The sequence below is a fragment of the Leptonotus elevatus genome, chromosome 5 (assembly GCF_054856555.1).
Source record: "Leptonotus elevatus isolate MCC_2025b chromosome 5, RoL_Lele_1.0, whole genome shotgun sequence".
NCBI lineage: Eukaryota > Metazoa > Chordata > Actinopteri > Syngnathiformes > Syngnathidae > Leptonotus > Leptonotus elevatus.
Genome location: NC_141243.1, coordinates 22,900,649 through 22,917,772, shown reverse-complemented (window position 1 = coordinate 22,917,772; position 17,124 = coordinate 22,900,649). Strand labels below are relative to the sequence as shown.

At 37.5% G+C, this 17,124-nt stretch overlaps 3 non-coding genes across 3 annotated transcripts; all 3 read right to left on the bottom strand.

Moving 5' to 3' along the window:
- Window positions 1–12,371: 12,371 nt before the first annotated feature.
- Window positions 12,372–12,442, bottom strand: trnag-gcc (transfer RNA glycine (anticodon GCC)). Its single transcript has one exon. It is a non-coding gene; the product is annotated as a tRNA-Gly (tRNA).
- A 3,120-nt stretch (window positions 12,443–15,562) lies between these two features.
- On the bottom strand, window positions 15,563–15,633 carry trnag-gcc (transfer RNA glycine (anticodon GCC)). Its single transcript has one exon. It is a non-coding gene; the product is annotated as a tRNA-Gly (tRNA).
- A 1,157-nt stretch (window positions 15,634–16,790) lies between these two features.
- On the bottom strand, window positions 16,791–16,861 carry trnag-gcc (transfer RNA glycine (anticodon GCC)). Its single transcript has one exon. It is a non-coding gene; the product is annotated as a tRNA-Gly (tRNA).
- Window positions 16,862–17,124: the final 263 nt, after the last annotated feature.

The window sequence follows — 17,124 nt, the reverse complement described above, 5'->3', positions numbered from 1 at the left end:
ACAAACTCATTATTGACTCTGAGATAACTTTTATTCAACACATTGTTCATTTATTTATTTTATAGTTTATATGTTATAGTTTATATTTTATTTATTTATGTATGTATTTATTTATTAATTTTAAATTTTTTATTTTATATTTTCCATTTTTATTTTAAATTTTAAATTGTAATTTTTTTATTTTAAATTGTACATTTTAAATTGTCAATTTTTTATACAATACAAAACTTTATTTTGAACATTTAAAATAACAATACAACAAAAAAGCATTCTTTGAGAATTGTGTCAAAAAAACAAACAACAAACAGAAGCGTTTAACCAAAGTGTTCCACAAAACACATATCAAATATAACCGTTTTCATTCTCCATAAATAATACTAATGACTACCAAAGAAACCTGTTTACAAAAGAAAATTGTTGCTGTTCCAAATGGAATAGTATGAAGCAACTACTTATCTAGTAGTCCTATCCCGTTTTACCTCACTTACTTTATTTTCTCATTATTCGTAAATGCCTTAACAAACATTCCACTTTCAACCACTGTTTTATTATTATTCCTCCTTTATCACTCAAAGAACATAGTCAGAGTCCACTTCATTTTCTCTTTTGCTAAATTGGAGATAGGCCTACTAATGCATTTATCACCAGATTGATTATTGTAATGTCCTGCTTTCTGGTCTTTCCAAAATGAGTATTTGAGGTTTCCACTTATTACAGAATTCAGCAGCATGTGTCCTGATGAAGCCCAGAAGGCAATATCAAATTACACGTATTTTAATATCACTGCATCTGCTCTCCATGTGTTCAGGATTGATTTTAAGGTTGCTGCACTGGTTTTTAAGTGCCTTAAAGGTCTTGGGCTTTCTTATCGTTACGAGTTTTTTTTTTTTTTTTTTTTTTACCTTCTGAACCCTTGCAGGCCCTGAGGTCTTTCGGTTCTGGCCTTCTAGTCGTCCCTTAAGTCAGGGCACAAACTCACATTAAGGCATCGTTCAAGTTTACAGCCCCCCTTCTGTGGAATATCCTGCTGGAGCATCTCAGGACTGCAGAGAACATTTATGTTTTGAGCAGGCTCATGGTTCGCCATTTTAATGTAGCTTAATATTTATTTGATTTACTCCTGTTTAATTGCACTTTATTTTCATTGTTTTATTATTATCTTGTGTATCTCGCAATATTTTGGATTATGTTACGTTGCAAGTGTTGCCGCATTCATATTGCATTCATAAATCACGAATTGGTCAAATCAACATATTTTAAAAAAGAAGGAATCCATGCTATTGGTCAATTTTCTACACGTGTGCTTTTTAAAAACAAACAAATTATTGACAAATCTAAAGTGTTGAAAATGGCTTGCTTCCTTTGATGATGTTGAACAAACATGCCGTTTTGGGGTCTCCTGAAAAATATATATTTTTTGGGAGGTACAAATGATCATCCCAGGGTTTAAAATAAATATTTTGGGTTTTGATCTAATGATTATCACATGTCTACACATGTACTCATACATTTTGGTGATCAATTTTGGTCAGTCACATTCTATGTATGTCACCGTAATGGACAGTTTGCACAGCGCTGCACAGTGCAAGGGTTGGCCACGTTTGTCAGCAACTTCCGCAATAAATGTCTTTTTTTTTCTTCATTGAAGGAAGACTAATAAATTGAGATGGTTAGGAGTGCCACCTACTTGACGACGCCATATGGCATTTTTATAGCACAGTAGACAAGAAAACAAGTCCAAAATGAGCAGTGCCGTGATTATGTGGATTGGATAAAAATGCCCAAAAGTTACATCTTCTAAATAAAAAATAAAAAAATTCCATTCATTGTGTTTGCACTCTGGGAGGAAAACAAACAAACAAATTGTGATAAAAAATAGGACAGATGCGCTTAGGGCAATTTGACTCAAGTTTCAGGTCAATTCGTCTCAAAGATTGCTAAAAGAAAATCGCAAAAATGTTGCAAAATGACACAGACGACAACCTCATAGTTGGCGAATTTAACATTTGCTTCGTTCGGCAACGCTCTCCTTACAGTAGGATATAGCCCTTTAACTGTCAAGTGTAATCTCAATCACTCACTCTCATAAATTAGCATCATTCTGATCTCAGTGAAGAAGCTAAATCTGTTCTCTTTGCGTAGTGTCAAGGTCTCAAAGCAAGATAGTCCCTTTTAAAAATATTCATCTGTAGCCTTTTTATAGGTCAAGCAACCATAGTTGATAAGTGGTGCATTTGATTCTTATCCAAATTTAGCATAATTTGTTATTGTTGGCGTGTTGAAGCCACTGCCATCAATAGAAAGTTTGTTTTAACAAAAAATGAATTGCTTTCAAAACATAAATGCTTCTATGTATGTAGTTCCAGTAACTTTTTGACAGACACCAGTTTTAATTCCCTGAAAATGAAATATTGTGTTATTATGGATGCGGTTGTGCATTAACAGAGACTCTTAGAGCATTTTAGATTATTATGCATGGAAATTAACACATTTTAGGATTTACAAACTAAGTAAGAAATAAAAGACAAATAATCTTCAAACAAGATTAATAATCTTGGAAATTCTGCTCTTCCATAGTAAATAATTGTCAAAACAAGATCAATAAGACTTTATGGCTTGATTAAAATGTATATTTACTTGTACATTTATGTTTCCAGAATTATTATTTGCACGTTCATACATTTTGGTATTTTTTTTGTTGATGTGTCGAATCTGCTGCTCTCCGTCATTCACGAGCATCTGATTGGTTAGTTTTAGTCAGCTGATAGGAGATCAGGAAGTGTTGTCGCTCTAGCTGCGGTGAATGACGATTAAAGTTTAAATTTAAGAATGAATCCGTCTCCAACCTGTCCCATTAATCACCATCGAATCCTTACATGATTAAATCTGCCACTTTATAAAGTCGCAAATTTGCCACTTCATAAACTCGCAAATTTACGAGTTTTTTTCTCGCAAATTTGCCACTTTATAAAGTGGCAAATTTTGTTTTTTTTCTCGTAATATTGCTCCCACCCTCTAGAAAAAATAATTATATGTGGCCCTAATACGCCGTCGTAAATTTGAAATTAAATTAATTAAATTGTGGTGTTGGACCAACATAAAAGCATTCTTAAATCCCCTTAAGAACATGTCTACGTAACATGTTCTTCATTTTTATCACGTTGCATCTGTTTTCTATTTTCATCTATTTTTGTTTTTCCTCATCCTTCTCATCTGCTTGCAGCTTTATGCATGTGTTTTTTCCACAAGTCCATTAAGCTCAGCCAAGAGCCTCGATGGCCTTAGTGCATTGAGCAGATGCTGTTATTGCACTCATCAGAGCTGAAACGTATCACATATAAACATAAAAAGCTCTGACCTTGCTTTGATTCATGTTTGAGTTCTCTTCATTGACTTTGGTGACTTCATTGACTTTGATGACCAAACGCTGTCATTGTTGTACATTGTTGTCCATGACCAAGGGCATGTTTACGCATCTGTGGGCCCAAGGCAAACAGTCTTGGGACACTCCACTTCCGTGTACTACAAACATTTTGAATATGAATGTTTTTCATTAATTAATAAGGGTACATTTTCTCAGATGAATAAAAGCCTTAAATCTTTCTTGAGGATTATTACCTAATGCAGGTGAATCATCTCAATGCTTTTTATGCAATTGGTAAGAACAATAATCAACATTTAAAACACAGCTACCATTCTGCCACTTTCATACTAGCGCCCTTATGATGACAAGCATCACTTGTTTTCACTCTCCACTCATCTCTACTGCATTTTCCTCAGCGGACACTGAGAGAAGTGCTACTGCAACTGTCAAGAGTGTCTGGCTCTTGCTGTTGTCGGTTACGCACATTTGGCATCAACATGTAAAAGGTACTTGAAGCCTGTTGTCATTTTGAATAATGAAACACTTCCTCTCGCCTTTCCTCTTCACTTCTCTGTTCCACTGGGATAAGAGTTTTTGAAATAAACCAACCCAAAGTTGCGTCAAATTGACCCATGAGTAGTGGGTTGGTTCAATTCTTCTTCTCCTTTTTTTTTTAAACCAAAATTGGGTTATTTTTGACTGAGCGGTTTTAAGGGTGTCATCTGGTAACCCTATCTGTTTCCCTGACACTTACAGCATAAGTATTACAAAACATCCATCCACCAATCCATATGTATAGTATACATATTTTTAAAATCCTTTTCAATCAAAGACAACACATTTTATGTTCAAAGTGATTTGCTTTATTATTATTATTATTATTATCTTTTTCTATCACAGTCTTTGCTGGTGTTCTTTTTGTGCATCAGCCGGGTGCAAACCATGCACCTATGGCGTCAGTCACTCAGGTAAATTATTCTGTTCATATACTAAGCACCTTTTTGAGGATTCGCGCAGATCCCAGCATGCAGATATTTTGATTCTCTGTCATAGTAGCTCTCTCTGATACTTTCATGATGTTTTCTACAATACCCTTCTTCACTGTACCAAGTGCATCAACAACCACAGGGATCATTTCGGTTTTCATATGCCACATTCTCTGTATTTCTAGTTCTAGGTCTTTGTACTTGCTTTTCTTTTCCGTTTTTTTTCAGTGCGATGTTTCTATCTGATGGGACAGTCACAGCAATCAGTTTGCAGGTGGAATTCACTGAATCTTTAACGATGATGTCTGGCCTGTTCGCTGTTATCAGTATTGACTGGCATGTCCCACATGATGGTTATCTTTATTATGCATCACTGTCTCTGGCTCGTGTTTGTACCATTTGTCTATAATCTCTATATCAGAGGTGGGCATCGAGGGCCGGAGTCCTGCAGGTTTTGAATGTTGCACTTCTCCAACACAGCTGATATATGATCAGCTCATCAGCAAGCTCTGCATAAGCCTGATAACGATCCTGTTGCTTGGAATCAGCTTGTGTTGGAAGTTAGAAACCTCCAAAACATGCAGGACTCCGGCCCTCGAGGACAGAGATTGCCCACCTCTGCTCTACATCATGGTCTCTACAGATGCACCAATGGTGATATGTTACAGCATTATTGTGCCTGGAGATGTACTCCGTTTTGGCTAGTACCTCACATCCAGATCCAGGTCCACTGTCTCTTTATGTTGCGAGCACTTGCTGGCCACATATTACTTTCTGAGTTTCCGGTGTTTATAGCTTGGTCTTGAGCTGCTACAAGTAGTCCCTCTGTTTCTCCTTTCAAATTACTTGACAACCATTGGTTGGTAGTCACTGTGTCTATGTGAGGCTTCTCTGGGATCTTTGGATTCTGGCCATGTAATGCTTTGTTTTTCCACTTTTCATCTTTCATTAATTTTATCTTGGATTTAAACACGTATTTAGCATTTTCAGAGGCAGATTTATCTTGTCTATTCTCAATCTCTGGCATTGTTACTTCATTTTTTAATTTAGTAGCATTCTCAGCTATTTAATGTTATTATTATTATTACTACTACTACTACTACTACTAATAATAATAATCTACCCAATAATGACACTCACCTTTTTCCAATTATCCTGTTTAGATGTACAACAGGTGTTGCTAACTTTCCCAGTCTTTTGCTACCCCTGTACCAGCTTTTTTTTCAAAATGAGAGAATATTTGCAACATTTTAGAAAGTATATTGCAAATGAGAAAATATTTGAAAAAATAAAAACAATCACAATCAATGCATTTTGCTTTTATTTACATTTTACACAATGTCCCAACGTCATTGGAATTGAGATTTGTACCACTGAGCACATAGAGTATATGGAGTAGCTATATTGATTCCATATCAGTTGCATAAAAGACAGCTAATGTAATCCAGTAGTAAAAGTAAACTCTTGTGGTTAAAGGCAGAAAAAAAAAATCACAAAATGCTTGGGATACTTTTAACCACATATACAAGAGATATAAAACAAATTTACACGCAAATGTCAAGTTTTTACAATATAAAAAAAAAGTCAGTGATGAATAATTTCACAACTTTCCAGCATTTATGTGGACAATAAACCGCGCCACTCAATTGAAAAAAAAAAAAGATCTATTTGAGAGGAAAAGTAACACCTTCTTGTAAATGGGATGTGGTGGTAGAATTAACCAAACATTTCCAATGTCATATTAAGTAAGTGGGAGTCAGCACACATTTACTATATTTACTACCGCTGATTAAGACCAAATATATTTCAACTGTTAATGTGGCCTTTTTCTGGCTTTTTTTCTTCCTCACAGAAGCTTTTAGAAGCCAATAATGTAACAGTCCATAATGTAAGAATGGCCAATTACGTTTTTTAAATGTAATAGGCCCATCACATTATACCTGACCAGTAATATAATGAAAATCCTGAACCTATAATGTAATAACTTGGTCAATAACTTAGTACTTACTGCTAGCAACAGTTGATGGATTACATTTTGGATTGTGTTATTACACGTTGCCTTTTGGCAGTATCAAATTAAGGACATTGACTGGAAGAAGACGGACTATTGATTTTAGTTGGCGTCTGTTTTTTCAAGTTAGCAAAGTTGACTGTTATGCAGTCCTTTGAAGTTATTTTGAAGCTCATGCGACATTCTAATTGACAGTTCATGGTCTAAAAACAAGTTAAAAAAAAGAAGAAGAACAGCAGATCTTGACCAGGGTTGGGAGGGTTACTTTTAAAATGTATTCCGTTACAGTTACAAGTTACCTGCTAAAAAAAAATGTCGTTAGTAACGTAATCAAAGTACCATAATATTAAAGTAATGTAACTTGATGACTTTGGATTACTCCAATATCTCTCTCATGAAGACACAATAAAAATAAATATCACTGTTACATAACAGAGGATGGTAAGATGTTTAAAAGCCAGATAGAAAAAATGTGGAGCAGGTGGATGGTGAAAAAACAGGGCGAATTTATTATGCCAAAAAAAGAAAAGAAAGCTCTAAAAAATAAACAAGGCAATAATGGAAGTCCAACACAAGTAAGCAAAAACAGAACTAAAGGAAACTGCTGCAGCAAGGTGGAGAGAGCCCAGTCTTCCTCTTCAATGATTGGTGTCCTGTCTTGCTTGTTAGGTTTTGTTTGCACCTGTACTCGTCATCCTGTTCCCTTGTGTCATCCAATCATCTCCCCCAGCCACTTGTGTCTTGTCCAGGTGTCTCTCGTTGTCTCGTCAGTTGGCTTGTATTTAGTTTGCTGGTTTCGTTCAGTGGTTGGATCATTGTCGCTGTCACCACTCTTGTGTTTTGTTGTTACTTTGATATTTGGTCTTTTCATAACTTTGTTGGTTTTGTTTATTTAAAGTTTTACCCAGTTCCCCTGTTAGTGTTTTTGTTAAATAAATAGTTTTCAGCATTACATGCATCCCTGCCGTGGTTCTCCTGCCTCCCTGCATTTGGGTCCTCCAACCCCAACGTGACATCCTCAGGTGCTGCTCCGTCCTCTTCTTATAGACGCTGAGCTAATCAGCCCTCCAGATGCGGCGAATCAAGTGTAATTAGCTGGGAAGTGCAGAGGCGAGGCAAACAATTGCTCGTGCTGCTGGACCATCAAACTTTCACTCCCTCAGCAAGCCGAGTAAATTCCAAACAGTGACTACCGGTTGCCATTTCCTCCTCTCGTCCGTGAAGCTTTTTTAAGCTGCCCGGGTGTGGAGGACAAGGACTAGTCAATTCTCCACCCCTCCCTTGACAGCTCTGGGAGCATCTGTCTCGCTCTCTCTCTCTCTCGCTGTCTGTCTCTGTGTCCGTAGAAATTGTAATCTCCATTTTTAAGATATGTACCTGTAATCTGATTACGTGTTTTTTCTTTCTTTCTTTGTAATCTGATTACGTAACAGCGGTATATGTATTCCGTTACTCCCCAAGCCTGATCTTGACATACCAAGTATTAGAGAGAGAGAGAAAAAAAAGAGGGCTGATATCTTTACATTTTCCCCTCCAAATATATTATTATTTGCAATAAGTAGTTGTGTGTTTGTAAAGTGAAGGCAGGGATGGACATAGTGTTTGTAACCATGAAGTTAAACAAACAAATAGAGAGAACCTAATAACCCTTTTACAAAACCATTTACAAATGTGTATTTTGATCCAGAAATATGAAAAAAATAATTTGATAAGAAGATGCCAAGGCAGGAAAGGTCAGTACAACACAGCGGCCAAGCTACACATATCTATTTATTAAGAGGCCTAATAAGCTAATAATAGCTGCCTTAAAAGACTAAATTTGCTGTTCTACTTTTGCTTCCACTGTGACAATAGAACCTGCAACTAGTATGCTTAGTTTTCATTTAGATCAGGGGTGTTAAACTTATATTAGCTCAGGGGCCACATGGAGGAAAAGATATTACCAAGTGGGCCGGACCGGTAAAATCATGGTATATAACTTCAAAAAAAATTGCTGTTAGTTATACACAGATTTTCGCTATTTGCAGGTCAGCTCAAAATAGTGGGCCACAACTGTAAATATACTGCATTGTTCCAAAAAATAACACAAATGCAAATGGAACGCGGCAACACTTTGCTCGTATGAATTCCAGGCGTGTTATGTCTACCTGTTTTGCATATATATGTTGTTCCCAGAATGCATTGAGTGGCACAGTTAAATAAGTTATTGGATGTTAATCCATGTCATATGTGTGTCATATTCAACACGTTTGATTTATGTGGGTGTAATTATTATTTTTTTTTTAAATCAACAAACCGTAACTTTATTCACGTAGATTGGGCGTAAAATAATGACGTCCAGATCACTTCGGTACAAGTTGCATTGCTCATCTGATGATGGCTTAAGAAATTATGAATTTATATGTTTGTTTGTTTTTATTTTGGATGTCTGATTAATTGGGCTGACATTACAAATTTTTTTTACTTTACAAGATCATCTCGCGGGCTGGATTAAATCCCTTTACGGGTCTAATCTGTTTGATGAATCATGTTTGCCTGGCTGTGTCTTAAAGATAACAATATCGGTCTTCTAGCATATTTTACAATCATTCATTAACATGTGTTAACATGTTTTTCTAATTTGAACAAAGCCACTGGCATCAATCACAAATGTATATGACGATAAATGAGAAAAAATGCCTCTAGTGTTTTAATTGCATTTTAGGAAAACATAAATACATCTTCCCCCTTCATTTTAGCAATAGGAGTGAAACTATAAAGTCTAAATGAAAATCAGTCGCAGATGTGTTTACTTTAATTGTAAAGTGTCTCCGAAGCATTTCTCCTAAAATAACTCCACAGAAGTTTCCTTTCACTGATGAACATGTTATTGTGTTCCACTGTGGATAATGAGTTATATTTGACTGCCTCTCATATATATGCAAGCAAGACTTTGTTCAATTACTCTGGTGGTGCACAAACTTATCTTATTTTAGTGGGGGAGCAAGAATCGTGCCCTAAATATGAGTCTTTTGACGGATACTGTATATTAGGTACCATATAGACCAAAAATAAGTTTTACCTTACACACACATGTTTGTTTTACTATCTTTGTGGGGCCATCTCATTGACATAATGCATTTCCTAGCCCCCAACCATCAAAAATGATTGCCTACCCCTTTTCCTTACCCTAACCTCAACCATAACCCAATTCAAACCTAAACTCTAAAACCAAGTCTTGACCCTCAAAAAGATGTCTAAACTTGTGGGGCCCACCAAAATGGTCCCACATGGACGGGCGGGCCCCACAACTCTGTGAAATCCCAAAATGTTAGCCCCACTATGTAACAAAAACAAGAGTCATGCACACACACACACACACACACACCCACACACACACACACACACACACACACACACACACACACACACACACACACACACACACACACACACACACACACACACACACACACGCACCCCCCCACACACACACACTATCTGTCTCTCAAAAAGAAAGAAAACCTCTCACACTCACCCAAAAAACTATTATATCATAACTTTATTGTAATATTTCCATTTTAATCTTGTATGACATAATCATCATTGTAGTAACACTGATCTAACATGAATTCAAATAATATCCTTGCTGCAATTTTCAATCGTAAACTTGTAGGACAATGAAGACCCTTCCTAAAATTGGACATCTGGCAATCGGGGAAGGGGAGCCTTCGTGAGACATGATTTAGGGTGGATCATTCAAAAATAATCCCCCATCTGCATAGTGCATAGATAATGCAAATGATACCATCTCTTAGCCCACTGGGACTAAATTGCCTTGTGGATACTCGTTATTGGCCGAATGTGAGTTAAGTGTGTAATGTCAATTAAATTTAATGTACTGTATGTCAATAATGCATTTCTGTGATTGTTTTATGTTTTCAGGCATCACAAGGTACAAACACATTAAAAAATGGTTAAAAATGACTTTAATTAAAAGCTTGGATGGTTACTCAGTAAACCATCAAACAATTCCTCGTAGAGGTGGAATAATTTTTGGGGAAGAACTTGTAGATGTATATTTATTTTAATAATTAAAAGAAACAATAGAAATGTAAATACTCTTCTCAACAGAAATGAAACCCATTTCCTTCCTTTGGTTCTTTCAGTCACCCAGACTAGATGTTGCACATATTGTACATCAAGTGCTGTGCAGACAACCATGGTGAACCCCAGGGCACACTATCCTGAGGGAGAGAATATTTCAACATCTCACATAAAGTCAGACACTACACCTTGCCGAAATCCATTTTTCAATGCAGGGGCTCTTCTTAATTAACATTTTGCTGCAGCATGCTGGGCTTCCCCCAACCTGTGCTTTTATGAAGATAAATGGAGTCTCTACGACGTTTGGTGTCGTGTGGTTCGTCTTATTATCGAAGGAGAGAGTTGCTGATCATCCGCCTGGGTTAGGGCTACATCTAAGGAAATACATTTTTAAAGGAGGACTAAAAGACCTTTGTACGGCAACAGGAATACTGCAGGCTGCGGCAATATCCCACAGACACACAAATTAATATCAACTTACTGTCTTAACATACACATTGAAATTCTCTTGAGACCAAACACTTGGTGAAGACAAATCACAAATTACATAAGTGACCATAAAATGGTATTGCCAATTTATTTATGATTGAGAGTGTTGTGGTCTCTGGCTCCAGTGCATCTGCAATAGAGCAACAAATGCTCATTCATTTATTTTAAGTCTCCTGACAAGCCGTTCAGTCTCTAACAGTTGTGATGGCACTTGACAGAGGATTGAAACTTCTCCCAAGAGAAAAACAACATTCTATTTTTGTGGAAGAAAAATACTGCTGCACAGTATGACCAGACGCTATTTATTTATTTTAAAGAAACGACATTTAACAGTGTTATATGTTCATAAAATACATGTATAATGTAATATTAATCTTATCCAGGCATGATCAGGATGCTGAAATGGGAATTCACAATTTATAAATAATCTTCTGTTTCAGTGAAATAAAGCAACATGTTCCTGCTAATTAAAGAAAAACTCAGTGAGTCAACATTCACCAAATCTGTCAACATTTACCCTCACTCTCTAAATCCATGCGATGCAACAGTAATCAAATGCTTCCCACAGGTGGAATACAATTTTAATATGCTGAACAGGATGCAGCCTGTACCAATTTCATATTTCTGTCTACAGTGAGGGCTGCCAGACCTTGCTGTGTGGTATAGTACCACTTTACAGAGCTACACCTAGATCACTCTTTAGACGGTGCAGTCACGGTTATATTAGGCTTGTCATTCATAAATTCACCTATTTGCAAGATCCTTTTGGAACCTTTTGTCCATCATTTGTGGAAAAGCTTTTGAATGAGCGACTTTCTGTAATTTGGCAAAAAATAAAGTCTGAATATTATTATTGTTTTGTGCCAAAATGCTGCTTATAATTAAATATTCTCAACCCAACATGCAGAGCGGAAGGCAGAAAGTTGTAGGCGGAGGTTTCACCTGTTATCTCCTTCTCTCCAGCGCCAAACTCGCGGGAGAGGACAAGTGTGTCTGTTACAACTGCTGGACATTAGTGGCATTAAAGGAACTTTAAATCAACTCAAAATTGACACACTAATTTTAACACTCCTACTGATTATGTTCCATATGGTCCGTTATTTCCATTGGTTTTCTTTGTCACTCCAATAATTTCAATGATTTTATCAATAAAATAGCTGAATTTACACATTTCCTGTTCAAATGCATGGAAAGAGCAGCTGCGAGAATCACGTGAGTAATTGCTTCCTTCTTGCTTTAAATGATTCTCATCATTTATCACGAAAAAAAGAATGACAGTCTGTGACGGAGTGGTGAGTATTCCGTCAATGCTGTGTACTAACTATACATTGCAATAACAATGGCTCTTACGATTGTTTACAATACATTGCAATAACAGGACATCATGATAACAAATTGGAGACTAAGTTGCTGCACTTTGTCTTTAAAGAGTAAGTGCATTGACCGGGAATTGAACCCAGGCCGCTCGCATGGCAAGCGAGAACTCTACCACTGAACCACCAATGTTAGCTTGTCATTAAGCTTTACACCTCAGCAAGGCAGTGTATTTTTTATGTTTTTTTGCTTCGCTATGTATCTTTCTTGGAAACGGCATTATAGCAACATATTGTTATTTTTATAATGATGCATAAAAATAATGTAGCGCTTATTTGTGTTGCCGTAAGGGCAGAGCCGTATATTGAGAGAGTTTGGCCAACTCGATTTCGGCAGGGTAACAAGATGGCGTCCATCACGTCCAGTTACGCTGTGATTGGACCCTGTTAAAACTAAGGCCGTTTCTCAATATGCATTATTGTCCGTACTTACGTCCTTGTGATGTCTTGAAACGTTATCAGTCGCGGCCCAAGTACTGTTCCAATTGCAAGTATGCAAAAAGCCATAAGTGAGCTTAGCATACTGAGCACAACAACATGTAGCTGGCCTAGCGAGTAAAAGTCAGCCGGATGTTTACTGTCTAGGTTAGGCACCGTCCACAAATTCCATTTCCAGGGTTACCAATGTAAATAGTTACTTGACTGGTAACTTGAGCCTCTGTTACACGCAACTTGCAGACAGTCCCTAACTTCTACTCGCTCAAGGCCAGCTGAATGCATCCTCCTGTAGGGGTGAAAGTGGCTAGAATTTCTTGCCGGAACTGTCTGACATAAAGGTCGCCGCAAACCAAACCACCGAAATGCAAATAAATCTGGTTGGCACAGTTATACCTTTAACACACAATAAAACACAACAGGTCTTACACATGCATTAGGCTACATCATTACATTTACTGTATCATGATAGTAACAAGGCATACGTGAGAAACTTTTTTTTTTAATTCAACATTTTTCATTGAGTGCACCTAGAGTCCACTGCAGCGCACGTGCTTGCTTTTCTTTTGCTTCTCCGCGATAAATACTTTTTTCTTGTTTCAAAACGTTTCTAAAACTAAAAAACACATGTGTGTTTTCATATATTTATTGAAAAACATGCGTCATACCCGCGGGAGAGGATACAATTTTTTACGGCTAGGAAGTAAGTGGCTGCGCATGTGACAAAAGACAGGACGCTGTGTGTGACGTAGTCCATCCCCGAAGCCGATGTGGCACATATTTCAGCCCAAAACATACTCAATATGCTCAACATAAATTGACAAAAAAAATTTCAAGGAAGAGTTTAAATTAACAATTTCATAGAATAGCTGGTTAGTTTTTAATAAATAGTGTGCTCCTTTAAGTGAGCACGCACGCACACAGGCATTGAATTGCGTGGTTCACAAAGAAAATATTAGTTCTGCGGGGCCCGGGGATTGTCCCTTGGCGCTGCCGGGGCCTGGGGGGCCCTAAGGTGTTGTGCTTGCTCTGTCCTGGCCGGGGTCGACGGCTCCCCTCTTTGGTGGAGGTTTTCATGCATGCCAGATCCACCACACCAGCATGTATCGAAATTCAAACACAATCTGCTTCCTCCCCTGGTCGTTGAATCGGTGGAAGCTGATGTCTGTGGATCTTCCTCTGCTTCATCTATCCTTCCTTCCTTTCCTCAGTCTCTCCTTAGGTCTCTTGAGGTCTCCCTAATTAGTTGGAATTTAGATGTTTCTGGGGTTGGTGAAAGTCTCTGGTTGGTAACCCGGTGGGTAGTAGGTAATGTCTGGTCGGTGCTGGATTTCACTTTCCTTTCTTTTCTTTGATCCTTCCTCGGGTCTCCTGACAACCTCACGACTCGAGCTGGATTCTGAAGTATTCGGTTTAGGGGAACGGTATGGGACTTTTTATAGGTTTAAGGTGAACTAATAAGTACACACTCACACGCACGCACACATACTCACCCTCATACAAAATAAAAAATAAAAATAAAAAGAGAACAATGATGATGACATGTCCAATCGGTAAAATTACCGAATGAACAATACTGAGCTCTTAAGAAAAAAAGAAAAAAGAAGTAAAAAACATTTGCAAGGGACGTATTCTTGGAATGTATTAGTAACATACATATTGCTATTCTGATAACAATACATTGCAATAACAAAGCTCTGTGATAACAGTTTGGAACTATCCGATGCAATAACAATTCAAACCAGTAACACTACAGTGCGCTCACGATATATTATCTCTATATACTTATTAAGATCACTTGGTGATAACCACACAATTGCAACAACAATGCACCTCAATATGTCATGATTAGAAATTTGACCATGTTGAGACAAAGCTGCTGGCTGCTTCTGTAAAAATCATTTGCATTGGCCAGGAATCATACCCAGGCCTCTCGCATGGCAAGCAAGAATTCTACCACTGAACTAACTACCAATGCTTTCTTCACTAGCATGACTAAGTTAAAGACCTGAACGAAGGTAAAAGATTTGAGTGGCCGGTAACATGCCCTTTTTGGAATGTAGAGTGCAATATTACTGGATGATACAAATAGAATAAGGCAAAATCATCACACGATAGTTCATGGATAGAAAAGTCTATCTTAGACACGTGTTGTAGATGTCTATAGGTTTTTTTTATGTTTTACAAGTGCTCAATGGGGCCACCACCAGCAGCATGGACAACATCACGCTCATATGAGACTTTTGCTTGAGGGGGTATGACAACGAGAAAACAACCATTGTAAATAACTAGTCGTTGGGATCACAATCCATAATGATAACAGCTGATTACTATAAATCGTTCATTGACCGGGAATCGAACCCAGGCCTCCCACATGGCAAACGAGAATTCTACCACTGAACAACCAATGCTTAGTCAACAGCCTGTCAAACTTCCACAAAGACAAAACATTTTTGAAGGGACATCTCATCCTACTGTTCTTGGACTATTATATAATATATAATTATCACACGATGGTTCTATTTTAGACATGTGTTGTTCAGTTTTTATTTGTAAGGATGATACAAATAGAATAAGGCAAAATCATCACACGATAGTTCATAGATACAAAAGTCTATCTTAGACACGTGTTGTAGATGTCTATAGGTTTTTTTATGTTTTATAAGTGCTCAATGTGGCCACCACCAGCAGCAAGGACAACATCCCGCTCATATGAGACTTTTGCTTGAGGGGGTATGATAACGAGAACACAATTATGGTAAATAACTACACGTTATGATCACAATCCATAATGATAACAATTGATTACTTTAAATTGTGCATTGGTCGGGAATCGAACCCGGGCCTCCCACACGGCAAACGAGAATTCAACCACTGAACTACCAATGCTTAATACAGCAGCAACCAATGGGTGGTAAAAATCCCTTAAGGCTAAACTTTTTCATGGTACTTATGTCTTGTATCATTCTTGGAATCATACATTGCAATAACAACACTCACGATTTGGATTTGTTCAATGATCCATACAAATAACAATCGTTGTAACAAAAGATGCAGGGGTAGCCGCTTTATCAGGGAAGACCAACTCCTCTCTCCCCAGCCACTTTGTTAGGCTCTTCTGGGGAAATCCCAAGACGTTTACATTGTGCAAACAAATGTGAACAATTTGAGTGTAAGCTACTACCACCTGTGTAAAGAAAGACTGCATTGGCCGGGAATCGAACCCCGGCCTTTCACATGGCAAGCAAGAATTCTACCACTGAACAACCAATGCTTAGTGCTCTTTAGTCAACTGTCTCTCAAACCTCCACCAAGGCAAAACATTTTTGAAGGGACATCTCATCCTACTGTTCTTGGATTATTGTTACAATGTGTGTATTGCAATAATAATACATTATTATAATAATGATCTAATGTGATACCAACATTACAATAATGTAAAGGAACTGTACAATGTGATAACGATCCATTGCGGTAACAACACTTTGAGATAACGGTTGACAATGTTACATTGAGAAAACAAAATGGAAGCCACCTTTGATATATTGTAGTAAGTTCACTTGGCGATAACCATACATTGCATTCGCGATTACATTCATTGCATGAGCAGAACTGAATTTCATGCTAAGCTGCTGTCACATTACTAAATCTAAACTCCATTGATCAGGAATAGAACCCGGGACTCTCACATGTCAAACCAGAATTCTACCACTGAACTACCAATGCTTAATACAGGTCAACCAATGGGTTGTAGAAATGCCTGAAGGCTAAACTTTTTTATGGGACTAGCTATATCTTGTATCATTCTTGGAATCATACATCACAATAACAACACTCTCCAACGATTTGGAACTGTTCAATTATTCATACAAATAACAATCGTTGTAACAAAAGATGCAGGGGTAGCCGCTTTAGCAGGGAAAACCAACTTCCCTCTCCCCAGCCACTTCGTTGGGCCCTTCCGGGGAAATCCCAAGACATTTAAATTGCGCAAAGAAATTTGAACAATTTTAGAGTAAGTTACTACCACCTCTGTAAAAATAGACTGCATTGGCCAGGAATCGAACCCTGGCCTCTCACATGGCAAGCGAGAATTCTACCACTGAACAACCAATGCTTATTGCTCTTAGTCAACAGTCTGTCAAACCTCCACCAAGGCAAAACATCTTTGAAGGACATCTCATCCTACTGTTCTTGGACTATAGTTACAGTGTTTGTATTGCAGTAATAATATATTATAATAATAATGATATATTGTGATACCAACACTGCAATATAATAAGGAACTGTATAATATGATAACGATCCATTGCGGTAACAACACTTTGAGGTAACAGTTGACAATGTTACATTGAGAAAACAAAATGGAAGCCACCTCTG